The sequence below is a fragment of the Conger conger genome, chromosome 3 (assembly GCF_963514075.1).
Source record: "Conger conger chromosome 3, fConCon1.1, whole genome shotgun sequence".
NCBI classification, from domain to species: domain Eukaryota; kingdom Metazoa; phylum Chordata; class Actinopteri; order Anguilliformes; family Congridae; genus Conger; species Conger conger.
In genome coordinates, this window is record NC_083762.1 from 30,169,931 (window position 1) to 30,185,886 (window position 15,956).

Consider the following 15,956-nt stretch of genomic DNA (forward strand, 5'->3'; position numbering starts at 1 on the left):
AATAGGTAATGCAGAGATATGTGTAAGGTAAACATACATTTATTTGCGATTGCCTAAAAACTGCCAATAATAAAATATATTATTCTAAAGTACCCCCTCTGATCCCTGAAACATGGTGGAGGCAGTGTGATGGATTGGGCATGTATGACTGCCACTGGAACTGGTTCCTTTATTGATGATGTAACTGCTGACGGCAGCAGCAGGGTGAATTCTGAAGTGTACAGAACAATCCTTTCTGCTCAGATCCAACCAAATGCTTCAAATTAATTAAACAACACTTCACCTTGCAGCAGGACAATGAGCCCAAACATACTGCTTTCAGGGCCAAAAAGTGACATGTTTTTCACTGGGCAAGTGAATCACCCATTCTGAATACAACAATATGTTTTCACTTGCTGAACACAACCCTGGCAGCACAGCTACATAGGGCCGATGTGGCGCCCCATCTGTGAGGTAGTCGTGATGTAGCGTGGATGTAGTTTTCCCATTACTAAGATGTAGTGGCAACGTCGCTTACCGCAGAATCAGATTTGTCAATCAAAATATTTCTGATTGAGAACAAAGAAATAAATATTGCAAATACATTTATTAATTTCTAAATTGGAACAAAGGGAAAATATTGATATAATATTGAATAAATATTTTTTTCTATGCCTGTTCAAATTGTTACTTTGGTTTGATACCTTTGGCATGAATCTTATACTAAGAATGTTGCTTTTCTCAGTGTACTGTCTGGGAAGACTGAAGGCAAAACTCTCCAGAAACTAAAAAAGAACTGAAGATGGCTTAAGTACTGGCCTGGAACAGCATCGCCAGAGAAGATCCCATTGTCTGGTGATGTCTATGCGTCGCAGACCACAGGCAATCACCTAATGCAAATCCATCATACTAAATATGATGGCTTTATTTCAGATTATGTCAATTTGTCCAATTACTTTTACTCTGCTAAAATGAGGGAATATGTACTTTATAAAAACGGCTGCGGATCACCTAATGTGGATGTAAATACCTTCCAATTTAAGCTGACACATCTTTTTTAACTTCACATTCAGTGTTTTATTACAAATCCAATGTACTGGAGTAATGTACTGGAGCCAAAACAGCAAAAAATTGTGCCACTGTCACAATACTTTTGCATTTATGGTGGTTTGAGTATCTCAGAAACTGCTGATCTCCTGGGATTTTCACACACAAAAGTGTCTAGGGCTTGCAGAGAATGGTGCGAAAAACTAAAAACATCCAGTGAGCATCAGTTCTGCAGACAAAAACTTATTGTTAATGAGAGAGGTCAGAGGAAGGGCCAGACTGGCCGATGCTGACAGGAAGGTGACAGTAACACAAATAACTATGCATTGCAACAGTGGTATGCAGAAGAGTATCTCTGAACACTCAGTTCTAGAATGCATTTACAGGCTAAACTATGAAACTATGAAACATATTCATACATTTGCATGTATGAATATGCAAAAACATTTGCAAGAATTTTTTTTTAAAACAATTCCGTTGATCAAATAGGCCCTAGTCCTTATCTTTGTTGTACAGGTAGCAGTTGAAATTGTACTTCTCTCTAGGGTCTTTCAACGCACTTATCCCTGGTTATGGGTATGCACTTTGCACTTTGTTGTACGTCGCTCTAGATAAGAGCGTCAAATGCTATCAATGTAATGTAATGAATGGCGTGCTCTCCTACCAAGCACTGTATCTAGTATTTTGTCAGTTTCATTTCAGCAAAAAAAGTGGACAAAATTATCTGAATGGCTGCTTTTTGGAACCCTTGGTTTAAGGTGAAGTGACCAGTAATGGAGTCATATGGAGCACAGAGGACTTTTATTATGAAGCACACATGCAGCTATAACCATTTCTAAGGTGACAAACCATAGTGAGAGCCATTATCTCCAAATGGAGGATACTTGGAATCTTGTGGTGAATCTTTACAGGAGCGGCTAGCCTGCCAAAATGTCTCCACTTATGTAGCGAAAACTCATCCAGGAAGCCAACTACAAAATGAGCTGGTCACTGGTAAACCAGGTCTGAAGGTGACTATATCTACATGGTTTATTTCTCAAAATTATGAGTAAAAGTTATCTCAGTGGAGCCCAAAGACATCACAAAAACATTCTGCACAAGTCAAAGCTAAAATAGAAAAATGTCCATTATTCTGACCAGTAAGAGGCAGTAAAATACCAGATCGACTGATAAAACACAATTGCAGGTAGCTGTACCTCCACTGCAGCAGCTTGCAGCCGCTCAGCAGATTCAAGCTGTCTTCAGAGTTTCCCGTCCAGTTAACCTCTTTCCATTACATACAGAGTCTGGACATTAAGGAGAATGAGACAGCCTCAATGAAAGCTCTTGCTGAACAACTGTGATACTGTTACTATTTTTTTTACAGACTAAACAAGTTTATCAAATAGAGAACTCTTCCTGCAACAACTCATTGTTTTCACAAGACCTGTCCCTATCAGACAATCTCAAGCATAGGCCTGGATATCATATGGTTTAGTTGGGCCGCATTATGTGAAAAAAAAAGTAACTTCCTAAAAAATATGTTCACTCCAAAGTGACAGTTCAGTTATATCATCCTACATTACAGAATAGGTTTTATGGAGTAACCACATTATACAGCCATGTACCTGGTGGAAATATGCTCAAAGATGACACTGTGACCAATTAATCAAGCAAGAATTGACAACATTAATACATTATAAAATAAACATAAATGAACATTATTCTTAACTATATTATAAAAACAAAAAGAAACGGGTATTTATAAATATAAATTAATATGATAAATACTAATTATTATTTTTTGCCAAAAACTTAATGATTACAAACCAATAAAGGAGGTGAAAAACTGCCTTCAGAATTGGGCATGGCATTGCCTCCAAAACATTGGTTATGTCATATTGTTATGCCTGTTTATTTATTTTTGGTAATCGTATAACATTCACCACTGGGTGGCAGTGTGGAGGGATGAGGTAGGTGGATGGTAAAGGAGCATGGGGTTTGGGTATAGGGTATAGGTGTATAGGTGTATGGGTGACAGAGAGTTTTCCTCTCATGGTTTCTACCACACGCACGTACCCCCTCACTCAAACGGGCAAGCAAGGACGCACACAAGCGCTCAACAAAGGACGCCAAGCCATCATCACCACACTTCTTTTTCTTTTTTCTTTTGTTTGGTACTTTATATTTTCAATTAAGTTTGCAGTTATTACATACTTGTATTAAATGTATTAAATCACCAATGTGTGAATACTGCCTGGTCATTCAGTTTATTTATGCGTGTTAAATCAAGGACTTTTCCCGTACCGAACAGAGTGGATAGATATCCGCTATGAAGGTAAATTGTAAAAACTACATTAGAGGCACCGTGTCTCAAGACTGTCAGCACTGCCAGAGTTGTCAGTACAGTCAGGCCTGCAAGCTGGACCTTAAAGCAATGGTTAAAACATGTGCAAGAAGATGCAGCTGCTATGGACAAGTACAAAGAAGGAAGGACAGGATAACAGGATGTGGGAACTGTCTGATTTCATGAGATTTTTTTTTTTTACCTTGATTGTATTGCTTTGCAGCTCATTTGTGTAGACTAATATCCAGATATAAACACGCTTTCTTCAATGAAGGCCAAAAGTGACTGAATGAGTGAATTTATACTATAGACTTTTTCCTTCATTGTTACAGCATATGAAGTGCAATCACTGTTGGGTCTGAAAAGACAAGGCAAGTATACAGCTGCTTAATTGTGCCTTGCATGCGGGCCCAGAGAAACTGCAGCAGGGCAGTGGTGCTGGCTACAACAAGATAGGAGAAACACAGGAAAGGTAAGCAACCAGGTTCTCTTGATCATCACTTTACTCAAGATGTTGGTGTATGTTTTATTGCCTTCTGGTAGAGATTGAAAGACAAGAGTCTGGGATTCTAAGCACTGTGACTAACTTCAATGGCTCGAGTCCCCAGCACTTTCTTGCAACCGCTTATGTGATTCACTGATTAAGCCCCCAGGCCTCATCCTATTTATTGACTAATTTATTTATTTGTAAGGGACCATGTTCAATATTAAACATAAATGTTGTTAATGTGATGTATTGCACCAGATTTAGCCTCAGCTAATTTCCATCTGCAGTCCCTTGGCAGGTTACAGTTAATACATATATAAGTCGCACAATCTACAATAACAATAACAATACAAATATACAGCATGTCATGATAAAAATAGGCAATAGACATTGGGGGATATAAAAGTGTAGAAGGGCATACATGCATATAAGTGTTATAGTGCATTAATATTATGCATTAGCTATACAATCAAATGCAATCCAGATATTTAATGATTACATATTTGTTTAGCCTTAAGCCATGTTTTTAGCTGTGAAGCTGCTCAAGGAACAGTCACTTGTAATATCTGTCGGATGTGTCCAATTGCTAATAGCCTTAAAAGAGAAGGCAGACTGACCAAATGTTGTGAGTCGCATGGGTATTGTGCAATCTCCTCTAGAGGAAATCCTTGTGGATCTGGTTGTGCAGTCTTTGTGTGATAAATAAATTCAGACAGAGTTGGGGGGGGGGATTAGACCATGTATAATCTTGTACACAAGACACGCATCTGAATAAAGTCTAAAACTCTCAAAGCTTAATAAATTATACTTATATGTTACAGTGATGGTATGGGTGGGCTTTTTATCCAGAAACTTTAGACTGTGTTTATGCAGGGATTGCAGTGGCTTGATAGAAGGTTTTCCAGTTTAGTGTTCCAGGCGATGCTGTTCCAGGCCAGTACTTAAGCCGGTAGTTGTACAGTATGACATGTACGCATATAGATTTTTGCAGCATCAGCAGACAGTCTCGTATAAGCCTGAAGTTCGACAAGTTTTATTTGATTGTGTTTACCATTTTCTTGATGTGTTGATTAAAAGTAAGGTTAGAATACAGGATAATTCCAAATTATTTGGATTGGGTGACTATGTTGATTTTTTCCCCCTGAATGAAAATGTCAGCACAAACTGGGTGTCTTTGAGTTATAGCAAAAAACATACCAACAGTTTTGCAGACATGTAGGCTAAGACATGAATGACAAAGCCACTGTGATGCCTGTGCCTGTTGTTAATTTAGAGGCAGCTTACTCTGCCGTTTTGGCCTGTACATACACAACGGTGTCATTCATTTGAACATTTACCCCATGACTCCACTGGGGAAGGTCATTTATATAGAGGCTAAATAAAAAGGGGCCCAGAACTGATCCTTGTGGCACTGCCATTACACATTTGCTAGATGATCAAAGCATTAATATGATAATAAAACATTCCTGTAAAAAATAATTAATAATTTTCACACACGGTTTCCTATTCGATAAATATGAGATCATCCATTTCAGTGCACCAGGGGAAACATTTTACTTTGACATCTTAGAAATTAACACATTATCAAACGCTTTACATAAATCTAAAAACACAGCTCCTACCACCCCATTTTTATGAAGCTTAGATTTAATTTGCTCTAGGAGGTAGCAGCTTGCCTTTCAGTGTAATGATTAGCTCTAAAGCCAAACTGCATATGGTTTAAAGGAAAATTAAGATGTGATGTCGTTGCTCAACAACAATTCTTTCAGCCACCTTGGAAAGGATGCTGATGAGTCTGTAGTCACTAACTTTAAGGCAATTTCCAGATTTAAAAATAGGAGTAACAATTTATGTTTACATATGTGTATTGTATGTATGTATTATTAAGAGTTAAGCTGTCTCTGTATTTTTTCCACAAATGTTGTGAGATCAAGTGTATCTTTGGCTTTAGAGTCCCTCAAATGTCAGAATTCTTTCAAATGTCCCTCAGTAATTGGAGCCAAATGAAACATTTAGCAAAACTTTGTCATCGTTTGGGTGATATTCAGGTCTCTTGTTGTAAAATGTCTGCCCAATTATTTTACCGATTCGAAAAATTAATTGTTAAAGATGGTGGGAGGAAGTAGCTATCCACAACTAGTTTTCCTTGTACCCTAAGATGCAAATCCCTGTAGATTATGTACATCCTTTGCAAATAAGGTGATTTTATTTAGAGACAATGGGTCTCATTCATGAAACGTGAGCTGAACGAATTTGTGTGTAAAATGCGAGTAGAGGGAAATTTACGGGTTTTTGGCATTCATCAATATTTTAGTAGCTCCGATCTTTTCGTAGGTACTAACAAAATCTACACCTGCTGCTGACCACGCGTAGTGCTTGTGTAAATTCAAGAATGCACATAAATAATGCTTGTCACTATTGGAAATTTACGTTTTTATTCATATTGCGCTCTGTTATGTAAACAATACGCAGATGCCTTTGATATGAACATGACAATTAAAAATATAATACATTTAGTTAAATTAGTTGGCAATTAGCAGGTTTAAGATCCAGATTAGGTTCATGATTGTGAATTATCTATGAAAATCAACTCAATAGATTACACATTCTTTGTGATGCATTTGCTTACATAAACCGGAAAAACTTTCATTCCGTTAATGTGCAACTGATCTGTGAGGCACACGCTGCTACTCAGGCCGTTGTGGAGCGCACAAACGGGGTCTTGAAGGCAAGATGGATCTGTCTGGACAATAAAGGTGGTACCCTTCTTTATGCACCCGTGAAGGTGTGCAAAATAATATTAGCCTGCTGTGTCCTGCACAATGTGGCCATTAAACAGGGCATTCCCCTACCTGAAGTCCCCAATGCAGAGGAACGACTGCCTCCGGAACCAGCTCTTGGGCCTCGAAATGCGGCTGCTATAGACACGCCAGCGACTTGTAGAGCAATTTCAAGGTAAGTGTTGCTAAGACTGAATAAGCTGTGCACATTTTAGGCCGACAAGCTTTGCAAAAAGTTAGTTTCATTTGTATTTTGTTTTATATTTATATACAACATCCTGTTTCAGTAGGCTACCTCAGTTCATTTTCAGGTCATGCTCTTTAAAATGTATACAAATAGGCTATATTTAATTATCAGAGTAAAAGAGAGTAGCTTGATTATCTTGTAGTAAGTGTTTTCCCAGGATAAACACAGACATCACACAATACTGACAACATAACACTTTATTGTTGAGGACGCAAAAGTGCCTTGCAGATTTCCTTCAAGCTGGTGTTAATTTCTTGGAGGGACGTGTTGATTTGGTTGACTGCTGTAAGTAGACTTTCTTGATTCCTCAGGACCTCATCCGTAAGGACAGCCGGATCACCTCTTCGGCCTCGGTACCTGGGTGCAGCAGGAGCAGCAGCGGCGGCAGCAGGTGGTGGAGCCACATCATGGGAGGAGCACTCGCCAGCTAGAAATATGACACAACGTTTGTTTTTTTTCGTTTTATGTGTGGCTCTTTTTTCATTTGAAAGAAACATTAAATAAATCTTATTTGAAAAATCTTTAATTTACGTTGGCTGCAGACTGACTTATTTTTACATTACATTACGTTACATTACGTGGCATTTAGCAGACGCTCTTATCCAGAGCGACGTACAACAAAGTGCAAATCAAACACAAGAACACGTGCAAAAGTGGACCTGAGAGGACAGTACAGTTCCGAGTCCTAGTGTAAACATACAGAAATTCAGAACCCTTGAAGAGTTGTTTGGAGCTGTATAGTATAAAACAGAGCTTTAGGCTATTAAGATTCAAATAATTTGAAGACAATGCATACAAAACTGCAGTGGGCTATACGCTATCCGTATCCTTTCTTGAAATGAATGTTAAATAGCTCTACATTCCGACACTGATATCCATTACGCACCATATCGCACAATATAACATTACTGGTTTCCCATTTCCACTTCAATCCGAAGAGAAACCCCCACAAATGTTCTGTTTGTTTGGTGGGACTGTACGACCTAGGTTAAACTACACTAACCACTAAGCTATCAGTGATGGTATTCAGAATGTATTATGATACAACAATTATCACCTTACCATCTGGGTTTGATGTTGTCTCCAGTGGAGGCATGTCGGTGTCTCTGTCAGGTATAATTCCTAACAGAGAGGTCTCCCCAATGCCAGCGATGCGCTCGTCAGCAGGTGATATTTGTGCCTGTGAGCCTCCTCCTCCTGTGGCTGATGCATGTTTTTTTTTGTGCTCTTATGCGTTTCTTTGCCTTCAGTTTCATGTCAAACCATTTACGTTTAACCTCGGATATGGTTCTATTGTCTACAGAGGCAACATTAACAGCATCTGTCACCTCCTTCCAGGCCTTCGCTTTGCCTGTCCCTGTCACAACACCACTACTGATAGAAGAAAATAAAAAAAATTTTACTCAATAAAATATATATTTCACCCAAGATTATTTCGGAATTCTTTTTTTTTTTTTTTTTTTTTTTTTTTTGTTTCTTTCTCTCTCTTTCCTTGTTTGCGCCATGATGACTGACAGGTCGACTGGATGCGTCTACACCTCCTTATATGGCAATCATTGTCTATTCATGGGCGGGGATTTATGCTAATTGCTGATTACCGGGAGCGCGCTTTCACTTTACGATGGATTGGCATTCATGATCATACACATGTGTTTACGATCAGATCTGGGTTTCCCGCGGCGTTCATGAATCCGGAGTAGGTTTTTAGTAGCGTGGACGTTTATGTGGAAATCTGCACATAGACTTACTAACGTTTCATGAATGAGACCCAATGTCTCCAATGTTCCCATGCCTCTAATTGTTGAACAATCCCTTTTTACACAAGGAACTCAGTGAGCTAATACTGTGAATGTAAGACATGAAATAGAACAAGGCCATCTGTTTTAATGGGAGCAGCATCAGAGACCTGTTATCAATAACAGAGCATGTTCGATGGCGATGGAGTCCCTGTTGGCTCTGTGTTAAGTCTTCATCCCTCAGACTAGTATTCATCATTTCGAAGGGACAGGCTCGTATTTATGGCTCCCCAGAGCTTGTTGTCATTTATGGAATTCTTGGAGTTGGGTCTCCCTGACTTCACAAGCCACTGCGGTTGTTTGGCTCCTATTGTTACTGATAGAGGCCTCCATGAGATTCAGTGTGAGTAATGCAGCATTTCTGGAGACTGCCAGACTCCCTGCACCTTTAATTATATTTTTTCCCTTCTATGCTGGATATCGTTCTATATTGTAAAGAGAAAAGGAGACAATGGAAAGCAATCCTGGCTTGGGACATCTGCAGTATATTTGAAGATTGCAGCTCAGCTGTTTGGAGTACAGCTGTGAATTCTGCATGAATAATTTTACATTGTGTCTTTTTAGGATATACTTTTTAGAATATGCACTTGGTAAAACATACTTGGGACACATGAGACTGAAAATAAGCTTTTATCCACTGTGACGTTTTAAATTAATAGTAGAGTACCTAGTATTAGAGCCTTGTGTCAACAAAACCACACAAGCACATTGTAAGTGGTTGAACTGCAATATGGTTTTATGACTCAGGCATTGTGTGTCTGTTTTTATATGCCTCCAACATCTGCTGCGGAGGTAGAGTGTGATTGTTTCTTTCCCCAGTCATCATTGTACAAAATACATATTTTATCAAAAAGTCATTGAATTCAAGGTAACTGTGAGCAGTGATTGTTGACAAGATAACAGCTAAACCTGGGGCCTGTATCCGAAAGCAGGATTACTGAGTAAAACCCTGAACAGCTCTTTTTACTTCAGCTGATGCTGCAGCTCTGGAAGGGTTTTGGTTAAGTCTGTGCAGTTATAATATCCAGCTAACTCAGTAATCCTGCTTTGTGATACATGCCGCTGTTCCAGCATATAATTTTGTTGCAGCCTAAAAAAATGGAAAATGTCAGCCCTGGGGAAAACAGGGATTAGGGTGAAAGTGACAGCAGTATCCTTTTTTGTTTTTATTGTTTGTTGTATTTTTAATGCCCCGTAAGTGTATTACTCAGTTTGTAGTCCATGGTGGGGCTTTATGCAAGAATAAAAATGTCAGATTAGTTTAGTAACTGCTTGCCCACCCAGATAAGCTGGTTAAGAAAACGGGCCTGACCATTCATTCCCTAGCATCCACTGACCATCTGCACAAATATAGGGATGCGCTCAACTCTGCCTGCATTTCCAACATAATAAATGCAGGTAGAAACAACCCTAAAACCTTCTTTGGCACCATCAATAAGCCCATAACCACCTGATCCTTGAGTTTTTTCGAGACAAAATAAACAACATATATCAACACATTTCTCCACCACCAGCTCATCTACTACTCCCATTGAATCACATACTAATCCTGATGTCACCCTCATAAGCTTCACAGTCAGTGACCCTGGCTACATCACTGAAATCCTCTGTAAATCCAGTTCCTCCACCTGTCTGCTCGACCCTGCCCCTACCTCTCTACTCAAAGCATGCCTTCACAGTCTCTCTGTCCCCAAATCTCATTTTATTAACAAGTCATTCACATCTGGCCTCATCCCGTTACACTTTAAATCTGCTACAGTCACTCATATACTAAATAAACCTGGTCTAGATCCCACCTCACTTAACAGTTACAGAACCATCTCCAACCTCCCATACATTGCCAAAATCCTAGAGAAAGCAATTCCATCTCAATTACAGGGCCATATGTCCACCAATAAGCTTTTTGATCCTTTCCAATCTGGTTTCCGTCCACTACACTGCACAGAGACGGCAGTTTAAAAAAAACTCCAACTCTCGGCGGACACTGGCTCTTTTAACATCCTCCTCCTCCTTGACCTCAGTGCCGCTTTTGATGCCATCAGTCACAGCGTACTTATCTCCCGTCTACGCTCCATCATTGGTCTCACTGATACTGCTGGATTGGCACGGCCCGTGCTCCACAAGATGTATTTATTCATTTATTCATTTAAATCTGACTCCTCTTGACTTAATGTCTCTTTCTATTATTATATTATCTTTCTCTATCAGTGATAATAAGGATAATAAAGTGCTTCTTATATTCCTGTGTGTGCCGTCCAGAACTACTCTTGCGTGTGGGCTCCGCAGGAGAGGATTCATAGCTACACTCACCAAGCACTTTATTACGTATTTATTAGAGTTCTACTGCGGTAGCTTATCCACTTAGAGTTATGATATGTTCAGAGATGCTCTTCTGCATACCACTATTGTAATGTGTGGTTACTTGTTTTACTGTCGCCTTCCTGTCAGCATTGACCAGTCCAGCCATTCCCCTCTGATGTCTCTCATTAACAAGGCGTTTCTGTCTGCAGAACTTCTGCTCACTGGTTTTTGTTTTTGCACCATTCTTTGCAAACTCTAGGAGACTAGGTGTGTGGAAATCCCAGGAGATCAGCAGTTTCTGAGATACTCAAACCACCCTGTCTGCCACCAACAATCATTCCATGGTCAAAGTCACTTAGATCACATTTCTTCTTGATGGTTGATGTGAAAATTAACTGAAGCTCCTAACCCGTATCTACATAGATAGATGGAAACCTTTATTGCAGGGAAGTCCCACTGAGACCAAGGTCTCATTACAATAAAACATTTACAGTGTGTTTTATAAAAACAAAATTTACAGTTTGGATCCTAAGAATTCACCACGCAAAATTTATCACAAAAGGCTTTTAGTATCATATCCATCACTAATTTCTTGAAGGACTCGACCAACATCATTGTATGCATTGCACTGCTGCCACACAATTGGCTGATTTGATTATTACACCTACTTGCAATTAAGTAAAAATGTTCCTCATAAAATGCTTGGTGAGTGTAATTGCGAAAGAGGATCACATGGGCAGACCTACCACCAAATGCATAAAAGCCGAAGAATCAGCTGATCAAGGCGCTCTGCCAAGATATGGCACCGCTATGATTCTTTTGTTTCTGCGTGACAAGCGTATGTAGTATAATATTTTTTCAACTCCCATGTGAGAGTTCAGCCCTTTTATGTGTAGGTGGTAGGGCAGTTTGTTTTTCATTTGTTTTTTGATGAATCACATTTTTATTTAGGTTGGCGTAGAGTAGGGAAGTTACCCCCGGAAGACTCGCGTCATCCGTTTTGCTGGAACTGTGAGTGAGGTGAGGGATAGAATTCTGGGACTCAAGAGCCGGTGTACCTTCGCTGTTTTTTGGGGTTTTTTTTGGCTGCTCCTAACATCCTGACACATAGGCTTATGTTGTACTGTTCTGCCTGTTGTCTTGTTCATTGGTGTAATAAGATATATATATACTTTTTTTGGACATAGATATTGACTCCTTCGTCAGCACATAGTGATGTGTTATTGGCCAGTGTTATCCCCGGTTACTATAACGCAGGTAGATTGTTTTTGGTCGTAACAGTGCTACTGTTACAGCCTAACTGCTCTTCTCAGTGAAAGACATGCATCCCTCTGACAGAGAACTCCCTCCCAGGGAGACTCTACAGCCAATTACCTGCCACCCTGCAGGGCCGCTGGCAAGAGCTAGCACTGGCATGGTCCAAATTCAATAACCGCCTGTGGAGTCCATTCTCACACTATAACTGTCCTTTAACATAATTAGCCTGTTTTTTATTACTCTTGTTTCGATATTAACCTTGTTCTGTTACTTTTGTGCCAATATTAACCTTATTCTGCTAGGGTGGTGGTATAAGCTCAGGGTATTGTATTGTAATCTTGAGCGAGGTACTAAAATGGAATTGCTTTAGTAAAATACCCAAATGTAAATTAATTATATGTTTAAAATATAATAATAATAAAAATAACAATTATTTTTATTACTAGGGGTCCAAGCAGCACAGCTGCTGGAACCCTATTGTTTTTGTTCTGTATATTTTTATTTGTTTGTATTATAATTCTTCCCAAAAAGGAATGGGCAAGAAAAAGTGCAGGTACAGCTATGAAACTTGGGAGGTCTGTTCCTACGCCCCCCCATTACTCAGCTTATTACAATTGCACACAGGGGCCAGATGGTGGCGCTGGAACACATCAGTTTATGCTCCAGAACCGTGTGGTCTTGAATCAAAATTATTATAGTCATACCGAACAAACTTATGACAAACACATATTCCCGATTAGATGTGTGCTTGCCAAATTCTTCCGGCAGTCTGCATTTTTTGTTAAACCTACTTTTGAAAACTGGTCTGGGATTTTTTTGGCACATCTTTTGCGCTACAAAGAAACTGGGGAGTCTGAAGTTCAATAATATGACAAAACATTTTTTCAAAACAATATGGCTGGCAGGCATCAATATTTTTTGTGGGCTTGGCCAATTTTACTAAAACAGCTATAACTCATGAATGCTGTGTCGGATACAATATCTCAGAAACTGCTGATCTCCCGGGATTTTCATGCACACTAGTCTCTAGAGTTAGCAAAGAATGGTGCAAAAAAACTTTTAAAAATCCAGTCAGCAGCAGTTCTGCAGACAGATTCTAGGCCAGCCCTGCAGGGCTTGCAAAAAAACTGTATGAGATAAATAGAAGTACCAAGCGAATTAAATAACAGATTAATAAAATATCACAGAAGATTCAAATAAGGCACAATAATGCTTTCCTGTTATTCAGAGAGCATTAGTCTAACAGAAAATGTTATGTCTCAATATAAGAGATTCCATGTTTTAAAATGAGTTTCTGAGTGTGGTCATTAAAGATCCCATGGTACTTATCACAAAACAGGTGGTTCCCCAGCGTCCTGGCCAAGTTTCCAATCTGGCTGTCTAAATTTGGCCATGTAATCATCCTGCGAGCTTAATTAGCTGAATAAATCCTTTTCTCCCCACCTCAGGTGATGGGTGTTCTAATGCAAAATTTCTGTCCAACATCACCCAGGTGGATGCCCCAGATTGGTGGTGGTTGCACTGGATCACCTTCTTTTAATTAAAAGGGCCATGGACACATGTAGCTCACTGGATGCAATGAGATTGTTGGCTCAGATCATCCTCCATTTTATCCTGAATGGATGCAGTGTGCGGCTGTGGTGTAGACAGTTTCATACAAAATGTAGACATGGAACATTGGAGTTGGCACAACTTGAGAAAAAATTCAGCTTCTGATTAGAATAAACTCTGTGCTTGGAGTTGAATACACTCAGAAGTCATTCAGAACAATTTTTTATATTTTTGATCCAAATACAATGTAGTCTACTGGATTGTGAGCTTGATAGAGTCCCTCACTTTGGTCCGTAGAGCTCATCGCCCTCCTCCCTTGTCTTTTTTTGTACCATTAGTGTCACAGAGAACACAATGTTTCTAAAACTTCCCATGACCTAAAAAAGAAAGATCATCTCTGCTGGTTTTCTCAGGTCACAAGCAAATTGTAAAACTATCAGGTGTCAGGACCGAAGAACCAATCACAACCAGGAAGTAAGCAGAATAGATGTATTTATTGATCCGCACAGCCGTTGGGCTCTTGAGCACGGCCCTTAACCCTGCATTGCTCCAGGGGAGGATTGTCTCCTGCTTAGTCTAATCAACTGTACATCGCTCTGGATAAGAGCGTCTGCCAAATGCCATTAATGTAATGTAATGAAATAAAACTTGTGGTAGCGGTGACAGGCAAAAGTCCAATCAAAGTTTGTTAACAGGTAACAGAAGGTTAATCCAAAGAACGCTAGAACTGCTGGAAAGACTGGTCAATCTGGCAATGAACTAAAGCGATTGAACAGAAATGACAAACGTGTGAGTGAATAGGTAACGTGACACAAGTGAACTGAATGAAAGAATGGATGAGAACTACAAAACGGGACATGAGGCACGAAAGACAACACAGAAAAACAGAAAACACTAGGTAGAGAAATGCAGAATGCAGCAAATATATTTTCCTAGTCTGCACCTATTTATAATGTAGTTTACACACTGCCTTATTGGTAAATGGTAAATGGCAGGCATTTATATAGCGCCTTTATCCAAAGCGGTGTACAATTGATGCTTCTCCATTCACCCATTCATACACACACTCACACACCGACGGTGATTGGCTGCCATGCAAGGCCCCGACCAGCTCGTCAGGAGCATTTGGGGGTTAGGTGTCTTGCTCAGGGACACCTCGACACAGCCCGGGCAGGGGATCGAACCGGCAACCCTCCGACTGCCAGACGACTGCTCTTACTGCCTGAGCCATGTCGATATTGCAAACCTGTAATATTATCACAGTTCTTTGGAGGCATTTATGTCAAAATTATGTCAAGTTTTTTTATTTTTTTTATCTCACCCTTTATTTTAAATGTCCAATTTGCAAAATATGAAGAAGTGTGCTCATATACACACATATACGCTTGTCTTCACACCATAGCCAGAAGACGCACACATGCAGAGAGGGGGTGGATGAGACCCAATCATATACGTGCACCGAAAGCAAGCCATGGGCACCCAGAGGGCAATGAGCACTGCTATCGCCACCCACAAAATCATACCCATGTCTTTCTTGAGTGACGCCACATCAATTTTGTACCACCACTGTGTAGCTGCCAGCTATAGTCGACAATTTACAGTCAAATTTGGTCAAAGCCCAAGGTGCTCATTCAGTATGTATTTAGGGAGGGGCCTGGAACAAAACAGGGTGCAGCTTTCTTTCCTACACTGGGTGGGAGGGTCTCATATGGTCTCATTTTCCTACCAAAGTTTGGTTGCCTAATGAACTTACACATAGTGTACAACTTTGAGCCTCCCACGACTGTGCCTCCCACTGCTGTGTCCCTGAATCTATGGCAACCCAAAGTGGATTCAGGTTTACCAACATCAAGAAACTGATTGGTGGAAATGTTCTGAGTGGGATGAAAGGCTCCAACACTATGAAGTAGCTGGTACTATAGCCAGAGCCTGTTAAGCAGCATTGGTCTGCTGCTTTCATACATACAGAGATAATATACAGCATCCTTTCATGATGACTCCAGATCAGGGGTGTCAAACTCCAGTCCCAGAGGGCCGCAGTGACTGCTAGTATTTGTGGTTTCCTTTCAATTGGCAGTCAATTAAGGCCTTAAGAACAAGGTGTGTGGACTCCTTAGCCAATAAAAGACTTAGAAATGTATCTCTTTTGCTGAAACACACCAAAAATCAGCAGACACTGTGGCCC